Genomic DNA, 14,141 nt, shown 5'->3' on the forward strand with positions numbered 1-14,141 from the left:
ATTTATTATCTCTCATAGTTTTTACAGGTCAAGAATGTGGGAGCCACTTGGCTGGAAAGCTCTGGCTAGGGGTTTCTCATGTGGTTCAGTCAGATGTTAGCTGGGGCTGTGTCACCTGAGGGCTTGAATGGAGCTGGGTGATCCACTTCCAATGGCTTACTCACATGGCTGGCAAGTTGGTGCTGGATGTTGGTGGAGGCCTCTTGTGGGCCTCTCCACAGAACTGCTTAAGAGTCTTCATTTGACTGAATAAAAGGCACTTAAAGTTAAATTAAAAAAAAAAAAAAGAGTCTTCATATGACTGCTGGCCTTCCCCAAAGCAGGCAATCCAAGAGACCAAAGTAGAAGTTACAAGTCCTTTACAACCTACTCTTGGAAGTCACTGACTATGACCTCTGCCATAGTCTGTTGTTCACATAGACTAGCTCTGATTCACTGCAGGAGAAGACTAGCGAAGGACATGAATACAACAAAATAAGGATCACTGGGAGCCATCTTGGAGATGGGCTAAGGCGTACAGAGTAACGAATATAGATCCTATCTCACTAGCCAGTGATGACAAAATATCATACATAGTTTTAGTGTTCAAATTAAACCTGTTCCTCTTCTGCATTTCTGATGTAGCTCTTGTGTTCCCAGGATCAATCCTTTCTGTCTTATGCCCCAATTTCTAGACCTGCTATAGCCCTGCTGTGTCTCACCCCTATGAGGATGCAGCTCCGCTGGTCACCACTGTCTTGTACAGATGACTGTCACCATTGCTTCTACCACTAACTTTGGGAAACGCTTGATATTCCTCAGAGAAAGTGGAACAAACTCAAGGGCACAACTAAGAGCTGGCTATGATGTTAACAAGTCCTTGTAGAAGGCTTGGGAAATACTTGAAATGTAATAGAGTAACTTACACTGCTATTAGCAGGGGTAACTCTGAGAAGTCTACTGTCTAAACTTACCCTCAAATAGCACAAACCTAGGTCCTCTGGAAACTCTATCACTGCCAGATTATGTTCTTTTGCCCTATGTCCTACAAAAGACAAAAGACAACATAATTTGTCACCAATCCAATTCTTAAGGTCCTGGATTTTCAGTCTTTAAATAACACCACAGGTGGAACGCAAAATCCACACTGTGGCATGTTGGGCCAAGCACTCTTTGTTTTTTGTTCACAGTCTCTCCTCCAGCACTGGCTAAAGGAAATAAACCTGTGCCCTCTCCCACCTCATCCCACTTCCATGACGCTCACAGACAGTTGCCCAAAGAATAGTTCTCTCAACTCTGCAAAGATACTCAGTGATGCACAAGCATTGGACAGTCTAAATTCACACTTATAGGAATAATAATCTGTAGTGGCAGAGTGCTGCTAAGAGATGTCTTATTAACAGCTCAAAGCATCTACGTTTGCTTTACCTTAATTATTCTGGGCCTTTCCCAAGAACTAGACATGGGTGAGTGCTTTACATTTACATAGCCCAAGAGATCACTTCAAGGTGTTTCCCAGAACCAAAGAAGAGTTAGTACCAAAGGGAAACTGGATCTTTTGTTCTTAGAGGGTAGTGTTTCCAGCTGCTTTACTCATCAAGGTTGAAAAATAAAACCCTGTCTGCAGCCAGCCTGGTTATGTCACCTGCTGTAATTACTTCTTGGAAAGCATGCCTCCTCTTCATTAGAGAGTCCGGAGGTCAGACAACAGAAATAGGAGCTGAAAGAGAAACTAGAGGAATAAGTGGTGCCTAGAGACAGAAAATAGACAAGCAGATTGTCATGTGGAAACAGTGGGTTTCAGTGAAATGATGAGAGATTTTGGAGTAGGGCAAATGTAGGACCACATCACGGTGATGATGCTTCCCCTACGGTGGGGTAACTCATACTTGACTTCTCTGAGCCTTGGTTTCTTCACCTATAAAATGATGGTAACAATTATACCTTCCAGGGTTGAAGATTAAATGAGAATATATATATAATCAATAAAAAAAAAGAAAATGTGTAATCAAACCTTGGCAGGCAGGCAGGCAGGCTGTGCTCCAGGTACAGCACTGGGCGCTGGGAATAGAGTAGTGAAAGCAAGCCACTGTCTTCACTTAGCTTCCAGTCCGGAAGGGAAGACAGCATTAAACAAAGAACTACCTAATTACATGTGTGATGAATGCTATAAAGAAGAAGCCTAGGGTATAATAAAAGGAGACCTGACCTAAATTAGGTGTCAGGGAATGTGGCCTTGAGGTAGTAATGCCAAAGGTGAGGAGTGTGGATTAGGGAAGATCATCTCAGGTTTCAGTAAGAGCATTCTAGGCTCTTGGAATAATGGAAACCATTATTATTATTATTTATCCAATAAATATTTATTGAATATCTACCATGTGTACTGCACTACTATGTATAGTGAGGGTACAATAAATCTGTGAACTTGAGCAAATAACTTAATTTCTTTGAGCCTTAGTATGTTCATCTGTAAAATGGGGATATTAATAGTACCTACCTCTTTAGTCCTTTTTTGAAGATTCAATGAGATAATGTATGTAAAGTGATTGACATAATGCTTGACATAGGGAGAAGATAATATGTGTTAGTGATATTATTATTCTTCATTAGTCAAGACTGGCTATATAATTTGCAGGGCCCAGTGCAAATGAAAATGCAAGGCCCCATGTTAAAAAATTGTTAAGAATTTCAATATAGCAATAGCACAGCATTAAACTAAGTGTGGGGCCCTGGGTGACTGTACAATGAATGCACTTATGAAGATAGCCCTGTCACTAATTATGTCATATGTACATATATATATTTATATAGCTTATCTATCCAAAAAGGTTGAGTTTTTCTTGGGGGCAACTTCCAGAACTCAATTTGCTGAATTCACTTTATAAGGATAAAATATATACCTATTCAGTATATTAATAGGTGATTGGTGGTGCTTACATTTTTTTCAACATTTTATTATGAAAAATTTTCAAACAGCAAAATTATAAGAATTTTATTATGAACACATGTATACACCCCACCTAGATGCTACAACTAATGTTTTATTATAGTTGTGTTATTAAGTATCTATCCATTTATCCATTCTTCAAGCCATCTATTAGTCTATCTTGTTTTTGGTGCGTTTCAAAGTAAATTCCAAACATCAATATCACTAACTGAAATCCAATTTATTTTTTTCTTTTGTTATAAAATTGACATACACAAATCTTTTTTTCCCTCAATGTTAGTAGGAATGCACAAATCTTAAGAGTGAATTTGTTGAGTTTTGACAACGCGTATTATCTCTGTAACCCAAACCTCCAGAACATACCATCACCTTAACGTGTTCCTTCATACCCCTTCCTGATCAATCTCCATCCCAACCTCTCCAAGAGAACTATTATTCTGATTTTTTCCTGATGCTCAAGTTTTTAAAACTTAAAGCTACATTTAGTAACTACTTAACTTCAGTATCTTCTCACATGGGCATATAGAAAATTCTGCAGACTGTAAAATAGGAAAGATAAGCCTAGGATACTCTGGTGTAATCAACAAATATTTATTGAATCAAAGAGTAAAACTAGGGAAATCACTTGAGTGCTTTTTATTCTTTAATAATTTCAGTTTTTGGTAAAAGTGATACAACGTGTGGCCCAGAAGAAAATGTAAATAACATGAAAAAATACAGAGAGAAAATGAAAAATCACTCATCATAGAGGAATAAACATTTTTAGTATTTTGATAGAATTTCTCCCAGGTATCCATTTAGATATAAATATAGTGAAATGGTCTATGTATGAAATTTGATAAAAATGGGATCATACACATGTACAGTCTATCACTTAACAATATGCTATAGATATCTTTCTTCATCAAGAAATATACAGTGGAGGGGCACCTGGGTGGCTCAGTTGGTTAAGCGTCTGCCTTTGGCTCAGGTCATGATCCCGGGGTCCTGGGAGCAAGTCCCGTGTGGGGTTCCCTGCTTAGTGGAGAGCCTGCTTCTCCTTCTCCCTCTCCCTCTGCCTGCCGCTCCCCCTGCTTGTGCTCATTCTCTCTCTCTGTCAAATAAATAAATAAAATCTTTTAAAAAAAAGAAATATACAGTGGAATCATCATTTTTAATGGGCAGCCTAGATGGACATACCATTCTTTAATTAACCACTTATCTACCCATGAACATTTACGATTGTTTCCAGATTTTCAGTACTATCAGCAGCACGGCTATGAACATCCTTGTGCATACATCTTTTTCTGAACTCTGTAATTATTTCCTTAGGATAAAATGCTAAGGATGGGATTACTGGGGTTACAACCTGAACATGTTTTACATGCTGGTTCATGATACCAAAATGCCCTCCAGAAAGGAGGCAGAAATTTACATCCACTGACTGGCTAATCTTTAAATTCTTAAGAATACAAAATGAATATTTTATCTTTTTTCCTTAGGATAGAAAAGAGGAAAACACACGAAGGGCTAATACACCTAGGTTTAAACCAGCAAGTAAGAATGTATACAGAAGTGCCCCTAAAAGCCTACAAATCAATCCAATTAAACTCAGTTCAATAAAAAGATTACTGGGACGCCTGGCTGGCTCAGTTGGGGGAGCATGTGGCTCTTGATCTCGGAGTTGTGAGTTCAAGCCCCACATTGGGTGTAGAGATTACTAAAAAAAATAAATAAATAAACTAAAAAACATAAAAAAGATTAAGTGACTACTGCATGCAAAGATAAGGCTAGCTTTTGTGGGAGCAAAAAGATGAGAAGCCATGAACTCAGTATTCAGAATACTCACACCCTAATAGCACAAATTCCTTGGCTATGGGCCCTAAGGATTTACTCTTAAAGGGGTAATGACTCCTACATTAAATTTGGTACAAAACTCAAAAGATGTTAAGTGAAAAGCAAGTCTCTCTCCCATTCTTATTCCCCAGTTCCATACCTTCACCCATTGCTCTTCTCTTCAGAGGTTACCATTGTTATTAATTTCCTGTGTATCTTCCCAGAAAATGCTCTGCATATGTATATACAGGAATATGCTGAGCAGGCAAAAACATTGTCCACTCATCGCTTACTCATTCAAGCAGGTTTTTAATACAATAGTATTATACTCACACATGATTTTACATGTTGCTTTTAAAATTATACCTTGGGGATTGTTCCATATTCATTCATATAGAATTGCTTCATTTATTTTTAACCTGAAGATTGTTCCATAGCCACTTCAGGGAGCTGCTTCGTTCTTTTTTACCATCAACACAATTTTCCATTGCATGAACGTATTTAACCAGTACTCTATTTAATGGACCACTAGGTTGCTCCCAACATTTTGCCAATCCTGCAATGAATACCTCTCTAGATACTGAAATCATTTTGGAATAAGAAATGACTGTGTGGGGGGGTGCCTGGCTGGCTCAGTCAGTAGAGCATGGGACTCTTAATCTCACGGTCATGAGTTCAAGCCCCACGTTGGGCATGAAGATTACTTAAATTAAAAAAAAAATTAAAATAAAAAAAGAAAGAAATGACTGTGAAGGTAGTAATATTTGGCTTCAAATCAAATTGGTAAGTACTTGGTAGAGACGTTTGTTGGGTTATAGATGAGTCTTAAAAGAACAAACCATTAAAGATATGCTGTGTCTGAAATATGTTCCCCCCAACAATTGTTACAACAACAGAAAAGCATAAAAGCCAACAGGAAATCTCCACCCACTTAGACTCCTCAGGAGGAGTAAATAGATAGGCCTTACCCAGTGTCTTCCAGGTCCAAAATGGAGCTTTGTCCCACTAACAGTGGGAACTCCCTGTAGAATCCATGTCTTGGCACTAACAACTTTCCCTAGAGAGTTTGGATCCAGCAATATGAACACACAAATATTCATTTGTCACACAAATAATTCATCAAAAGGCCTTTGGACATGCAAGTGGAGGAGCAGAGTTCCTTTTGCCCTCCCCATTGGCTTTTTTTAAAAAAAACTTCATTTTGAAATAATTACAGTTAGAGAAAAGTTTTAAGAATAGCACAAAGAACTCCCACTTTATTCAAAGTCATTACTTTTTTTAAAAGATTTTATTTATTTATTGGAGAGAGAGAGAAAGCATGTGAGAGAGCATGAACAGTGGAAAGGCACAGGGAGAGAGAGAAGCCGACTCCCCACTGAGCAGGGATCCAGACCTGGGGCTCGATCCCAGGACCCTGGTTAGGATCATGACCTGAGCTGAAGGCAGATGCTTAACCAACTGAGCCACCCAGGCGCTCTTCAAATCCATTACTTGTAAAAAGTTTGGCCACATTCTCTTTTTACATATATATATATATTTTAATATATATATATGGTTTTTTTCTGAATTATTTAAGAGTAGGTTGCATACATACTGCTCCTTTACCCCTTAATACTCCAGTGTGTGTTTCCTGGAAACAAGGATATCCCACTGATTTTTGTGGGGGGGAAAGATTGACCTGGCTACTCCCATCTAAGAGCTAGAAGGAACCTAAAGGGGTCTACTTTATTTTACACAGGGAAACCCAAAATTGACAAATGAGTCAGCCAAGGTCACATTGCCAGTATCTGGAACTACACCCTCTCCTCTGGCTCTTTCCACTCTACAAGCCATTAGGAATCATCTGGTCCGAACTGTTCAATAAAAGATAAATGAGGAAACTATGGCTCAGAGATGGTTTATGATTTGTCTAAGGTCACATAGGTTACAGGCAGCTAAACCTCTTTGCTAAGGGGCTCAAAGACAAGATTAATTTTCCTGAATGCACAGTCACCGAGTAAACTGATAAGTGGACATCAGGAACTTTTGCCTACCTAGCAATCCTTCCCCTTCTCCTGACAACAGCTTTGGAAAACCATCCCTCTTTCATTGGATACAGAGTTAGTGGGATGGTCCTTCAAAGTGCCCCACCCTTCTGGCCATGAAATAGGCATATAACCTAACCTGGATCAGTGGTCCCTGTGGCATTTGAAGCTCAAGAAGAGGGACTCAAGGACTGAAAGAGGGTGAATTGATTTCTCCTGAAGTTGGTGCTGAAGAGGCCTCCTAAAGACAGACTGCCTATTGGCTCTTGTGGCTGATTAGCTTTGCTTCCCATCCTTCCTGAGATTTGCTTCTTCAGCATTTAGTTCCATTCTCTGAGCTTCCCCCGTGTCTTTCCAATAATTTCTATACGCTTAGGTTGGCCAGGGTTAGTTTCTGTTGCCTGCCTAACTAGTAACAGCTGACTAGGAAGAAAAAAAAAAAGTGCTTTCAGAAACACTTGCCCAAACAGATCTGTGACTTAGGTCGTATATAAAAAAAAAAAAGTGGTGCCCGGGTACACCCTTCCTTCCTCAAAGCTTAGCGTGGAAGTACTTTCCAGGCTCATCACGCTGCTGTTCAGTCTCACTAGTGATGCTCCACTTTCACGCCCACAGAAGCGGCCGTTCCTGGAAAAACAGAGCAACCTTTCTGCTAGTTGTGGCTCTTAGAAATGTCTCTAGCAAGGGGGCTCCACTTAGCAGTTATTTCAACTCCAGTGCCCCTAGACTGCTCCGTCTGGGTGTTTAGCATGGTGAAATACAATCTGACTGGAGCACTGTAGCCCAGGGTCGGCTCCCTGCCTGATGGACTCTAGGGTGTGCTGCCAGCCGGAAGTGAAGACACCACTCTTTGTCTTTCCTGACAATCTGTTCCTGACCTCCTAAGAGGACTTTTGGAAGGAACTCACACATACACAAGAACACATTGATGTCTCCAGAATGACAGACAGTGCAGTCTGAATCTGTATCCAGGAAAGAAATCTCCATAAAAGCATAATCATTGGCAAAGAGGTTCCCAAGCTCATGTTGAAAAAAAGTTATTTTAATGTTATATATAATTTAACATTATTTTAAATACTATTATGCAGAGCAGTTTAGCTGCACATTAGCCACTCAAGAACCAGATCTTTCATAGCCAAAGATCCAATCATTTCACAAATATGTTTGTGCTTCCTATGTGCCAGGCACTGCGCTCAGTGCTGAAAAAACAACAGAAAGCAAAATCTGACAGACTCCTTACTCTTAAAATGCTTACAGTCCAGAGGGAAAGCAAACATTAATGAAGATGTTATACTCGTACCCCATTACAAATTGTTACAAGTGCTATGGAAGGCAAGTACAAAGATCCATGGAAGAGATTAAGAGTAAACTGTTTTTCTCAAAACAAGTAGTTTCCATAATTTCAAGTAAAAAAAAATTTAAGTAAACTCTACACCCAACATGGGGTTCCAATTCACAAGCCTGAGATCAAGAGTCCCGTGCTCTACCAACTGAGCCAGCCAGGTGCTCCTCCAGATGAATTTCTTAGGACTGTAGAGTAATCCCTCCCCCTATTACATTAGTCTGTAAATGTACCAGCCTAATGCTGATCAGAATCACCATAGGAGATTTAGTTGTCCTCTCAGAGCAAAACCAGGGGGTTCTGCCTTTATTTATATTTATTTTATTTTTTAAATATTTTATTTATTTATTTGACAGAGACACAGTGAGAGAGGGAACACAAGCAGGGGGAGTGGGAGAGGGGGAAGCAGGCTCCCTGCGAAGCAGGGAGCCCGACTTGGGGCTCGATCCCAGGACCCTGGAATCATGACCTGAGCTGAAGGCAGACACTTAATGACTGAGCCACCCAGGCGCCCCCGGGTTCTGCCTTTATTTTTCTATTGCATTAATCATTGCCATTTTCAAAGCCAAATGGAAGAGGAAAACCACTCAGACAAAAATGTCCTAAAGAATAAAAGATTATTATTTCAAAGGCAAATACAAATGGGGAGATGTATTCATTTTCTACTGCTGCTATAATGAATTGCCATACATTCAGTGGCTTAAAACAACACAAATTTATTATCTTAAAATTCTGTAGGTCAGAATTCCGAATGAGTCTCTCTAGGCTAAAATTGCAGCATTGTTAGAATTGAGTTTCTTTCTGGAAGCTTTAGGAGAGTATCAGTTTCCTTGCCTTTTTTCAGCTTCATTCCTTACTTCATGGTCTGCTCCTTCCTCCATCTGCAAAGCCAGCAAGAGGGTGAGTCCTCATGTCACATCTCTCTGACCTACTCTTTGCCTCCCTCTTCTACTTTTAAGGACTCATGTGATTAAAAGTAGACCCACTCAGATAATCCAGAATAATCTCCTCAGCTCAAGTTCTGTACCCTTAATCATACCTGCAAAGTCTCCTATGCAATGTACCGAACATACTCATGAGTTCTGGGGATTAGGACATGGATATCTTTGAAGGACCATTCTACTGCCTACCACAGAAAGCATGAAAAGTGTTCTTATGAAGGGTGAAAAAAAGTAGAGGTGCTTCATTCTGTGTGGACAAAGCAATGGGTACAAGATGATGCCATTTTTCTCAATAGCACCAAACTGCTTATAGCGGTTATTTCTGGGCACTGGAATTATGGGTGGTTTTTCTTTTTGCTTATGTTTTCTCAGTTTTCTACATTAAAAATAAGATAATTAAAAAAAAAAACCCAACCTCATATATTGTGATTATTTAGGATAATGTCTATATTGTTAGGAAATGCATGCTGATCTATTTAGGAGTAAAGTATATTGGTGTCTGCAACTTACTGTCAAAAAGTTCAGAAAAGCACATAAATAAGTAAGGCCAATATGGCTAAATGGTAACACCTTTGAATCAAGGAAGGATATATATGTGTGTTCACTGTAATTTTATTTCAATTTTCCTGTACATTTTAAACTTTTTATAATAAAAAGTTATAATAAAGTACAAAATTTTAATGGGCAGAGATTCTATATTGATTCTATATTATTCTCATTATCATTTCCAAGAATAACTTCAGAATCTAACCTAGGGTGAAAAGATAAGTTATAAAATCAAGGCAAGTTTTCTTCTGTAACCATCTTCACCACTGATACCAACTTATATAGTTAGATCTCAGGAAATGGGGAGATGGACCTGTCTGGCTTCACTTAAAAAGGCCTCATTTCTTTAGGGATGCCTCTTCACTAATTTCTCCTACAGCATTTCATGTGCTAGTCAACATGCTAGACTTGTACAGAGGAGACTGGGGGCAGGACCAGCTCCATAATTTGAAGGGCCTAGTGCAAAATGAAAATGAGGGCCCCCTTTGCTTAAAAAAAAAGTATTAAGAATTTCAAGACAGCAGAGTCCTTCTAAGAGCAGTCCCTGTGTAAGGCCACACACCCATGAAATTGGCCCTGCACAAAGCCAGCAGACTCCACAAATGGTCTCCCCACCAAGCCTTGGGCATGCTTGGTGGGAATGACGGTGGAGGAGAAGCAGGCATTCTAGATTCATCTTCTTGCATGGATCTCTTCACTCCATTTCTGACGGTGTTCTTAGGGTTGCTTAAGACCAAAAATCTCTGAGGAATCTATCAATTCCCCAAATTATAGCCATTTGGTAAGATGCTGTTGATCATTATCTGTGACAGTGTTGGACAGTAGTAGGAATAATGCATTTGTCTGAAACAAAAGCTCTAATGAAACTTATTAAAAGGAAACACAAATAATTATATTAAAAAATGGTGATTCAAAAGTCATAGTTTTCCCAGAATAAAGTATATACTTAAAATATTTTTTAAAAAATCACTAGATGAGCAAAAACACCACATATAAACAATCTCTGATATTTTAATTGGTAACTAAGCTATTTAAAGACAAACCCAAATATATCAATAAAAAGTCATAAAAAATACCTTATGTGGCTTTCTGACCCATCCCTTTTATTCTTAAGCATTTGCTGCATTCAAAATAACATTCTCTTGCGGTGCCTGGGTGGCTCAGTCGTTAAGCGTCTGCCTTCGGCTCAGGTCGTGATCCCAGGGTCCTGGGATAGAGCCCCGCATCAGGCTCCCCGCTCAGCAGGAGGCCTACTTCTCCCTCTCCCACTCCCCCTGCTTGTGTTCCCTCTCTCACTGTGTCTCTCTCTGTCAAATAAATAAATAAAATCTTAAAAAAAACCCAAAATAACATTCTCTCTCTCTCTTTTTTTAAAGATTTATTTATGTTAGGGAGAGAGAGGGGCATGGGGGGAGGGGCAGAAGGAGAGGGAGCGAGAGTCTTAAGCAGACTCTATACTGAGCATGGAGCCCATTGCAGGGCTCAGTCTCACTACTCTGAGATCATGACCTGAGCCAAAACCAAGAGTCAGTCACTATAACCAACTGCACCATTGAGGCACCAGCCAAGTATCATTCTTAAATTGATAATAAAAAGCAAGAGAACACTTCGAGTAATCAAAAAGGGACTTACACAAGATTGAGAAAATAACATAATTTCTTCCCTTCCTTACCACCCCCACCATACAGGATTTTTACTATTGATTTAAAATATTTATCACTTTTAGGAATAAGGCTCCTAGTATTGATGTTCTCATTTCTTTTTTTTTTCTTAAGATTTTATTTCTTCTAGAGAGACATAAAGAGTGTGAGCAGGGGGAGAGGCAGAAGAGAGGGAGAGAGAGAATCTTAAGCAGGCTCCACGCCCAGCCCCAATGCAGGGCTCCATCTCACCCCTATTATATGGTACTCTTAAAAGGCCATGCAGGGGCTCCTGGGTGGTTCAGTCCGTTAAATGTCTAACTCCATGTCGGTTCTGATGTCAGGGTAGTGAGATCAAGCCCCACCTCAGGCTCCGCACTGGGTATGGAGTCTGCTTGGGATCCTCCCTCTCCCTCTGCCCCTCCACCCCCACTTGCATGCTTGCTTGCTCTCTCTAAAAAAAGGGGCGGAGGGGAGCATGCATTGTGTGGCTTAGAAAAATATCTGGAAGGATATAGTTAATAAACTGTTAACAGTAGTTGGTTCTAGATTGAGGATTTGTGATGAGGCTAGAGAGGACTTTTATTTTCCTTCCTTTGCTTATTTGAATATATGCAATGAATATGTATTAGTTTTATCGATCCAAAAAAATCAGTAAAGATATTTTTAAAAAGAAAAAGAAAAACCGAGCATGTACTTTACATTTAGCCTTTAGGATCAGTCATTTAATCTTTTTGAGCCTCAGTTTCCCTGTTTATAAAATGGGATTAATACCACACAAAGATGTCATGAGGAAAATGCCTTACCATATGGTAAATATACATTCAATACAAGTCCCTTTTCTCAGGCTCAGATTTCTTGCCTGCAAACTTAGGGAGCTGGATAAGTTGTCCATGATCCTTTTGAGAGTTAATCTGATTCCCTCTATTTATATTCACAGAAAAAGATTGCTAAAAGAAAAATAAATGTCTTTATTTGTCATTAGGCAATTATTTTTCTTCTATTTCCTGAAGAACCAAAAACAGATGAGCAGTACCTCTGGAATGTCTGGGCCACTCCACCCTGGGCACCTGGGAAATGACAGGGTATTTCCATTCATTAGCATCTCTCTAATGAGGAGAGCCTTCCTTACTGAAAAGAGGATAAAACTTTAGTTAATAAGCCATTGTGTGCCATAAAAAAATATTATATAATCTCAATTTTAATTTTTGACTACTCCAGTCCTCCTCTTTAATTAGTTTGCCTACCGATATTTGCAATCTAGATACTCTGTTTAAGCAGTTATGCAAATTTTCCATAATTCATTATATCATGTGTCATTGGTTAAAGTCTAATTAGATCACTATCACTTGGGGGGGTTGTATATTAAGTGAGTTTACAGAGTTGTCTCCTACACATCTGAAATACTAATAATGGTCTATCTTTCATGGTACCAGGGTAATGATTTTACAATTCTGTCTTTGCTTTTCTAAGATTGAAAACTATCTTAGATGGGAAAAAGACAGTCTCTTCAACAAATGCTGGTAATAGTTATCAGTCTATTAAAAAGGTAAACTATTTTTTAAAAAATGTAGAAAGCTACAACATTGAGAAATACTACCATTCCAAATTTCTCAAAACATTATATACATATATATATATATATTTTTTTTTTTTTAAATGTAGGCTCCACGCCCAACATGGGGCTTGAACTTATAACCCTGAGGTCAAGGGTAGCATGCTCTACTGACTGAGCCAGCCAGGCACCCAAAACATGGCCTATTCTTTATTTAATTAAAATATTGTATGGATACAGAATCAGAGAGAGGAACACCCACATGCCTTAGAATTCAAAATATCTCATGTATGAGATTTCTTAATTTAAGACTTTTCTGTGCCTGCCGAATACCAGTGGGTGAAGAATGCCTTCAATGTCATTTTGGCATTTCTAGTGCCCTGCATAGCTTGGTAGGATTCTTTACCCTTCCAGGTTACAGCAATCCCAGCTTTTCTCACAGAAAAAAAAAACCCTATTCTCTTTGTTTAACATTAATTTTAAGAGATACTGTAGTAGAACTTAACATAAGGAGATACTTTTTATTTCTACATTTATGAACACATTTCTTCATCTATGAATTAGGATAATACAACTTGCTCCTTATTGTTTGTGGAAGGCTGGGGGAATTCTTACTAGTAGTAAGAATTAAAAAAATAACATTGAGTATCTACTATTTCTAGGCATCATGGAAGGATGGCACTTTGTCTTGCATTATCTTACTTAATCCTAACAAAACTCTGTGAGGTTTGTTTGTTTTTTAAAGATTTTATTTAAGGATGCCTGGGTGGCTCAGTTGGTTAAGTGTCTGCCTTCGGCTTGGGTCATGATCTTTTAAAGATTTATTTATTTATTTTGAGAGAGTGAGAATGAGAGAGAGAGAGAGTACATGAGAGAGGGGAGGGTTGAAGGGAGAAGCAGGCTCCTCCCCAAGCAGGGAGCCCGATGCGGGACTCGATCCCGGGACTCCAGGATCATGACCTGAGCCAAAGGCAGTTGCTTAACCAACTGAGCCACCCAGGTGCCCAGGTCATGACCTTTTAAAAAAAGATTTTATTTATTTATTAGAGAGAGAGAGAGAAAGCACAAGCAGGGGGAGCGGCAGAGGCAGAGGGAGAAGCAGGTTCCCTGCTGAGCACTAGATCCCAAGACCCTGGGATCATGACCGGAGCTGAAGGCAGACGCTTAACCGACTGAGCCACCCAGGCATCCCAAAACTCTATGAGGTATTATCTACTTTTTTCAAAGACTTAGAGAAGCTCAAAAATTTATGGTTTACAGTGCTGGTATATGGTAATGCAAGGTCTGAATCTGAAACCTTGATTTTCATTACTCTACTTTAACTTAGGAGAAAGATGAAAATGTTGTGAAGT

Source organism: Callorhinus ursinus, unplaced genomic scaffold, assembly GCF_003265705.2.
Source record: "Callorhinus ursinus isolate GAN/ISIS: 27379988/994484 unplaced genomic scaffold, GSC_fseal_2.0 scaffold15, whole genome shotgun sequence".
Classification (NCBI taxonomy): domain Eukaryota; kingdom Metazoa; phylum Chordata; class Mammalia; order Carnivora; family Otariidae; genus Callorhinus; species Callorhinus ursinus.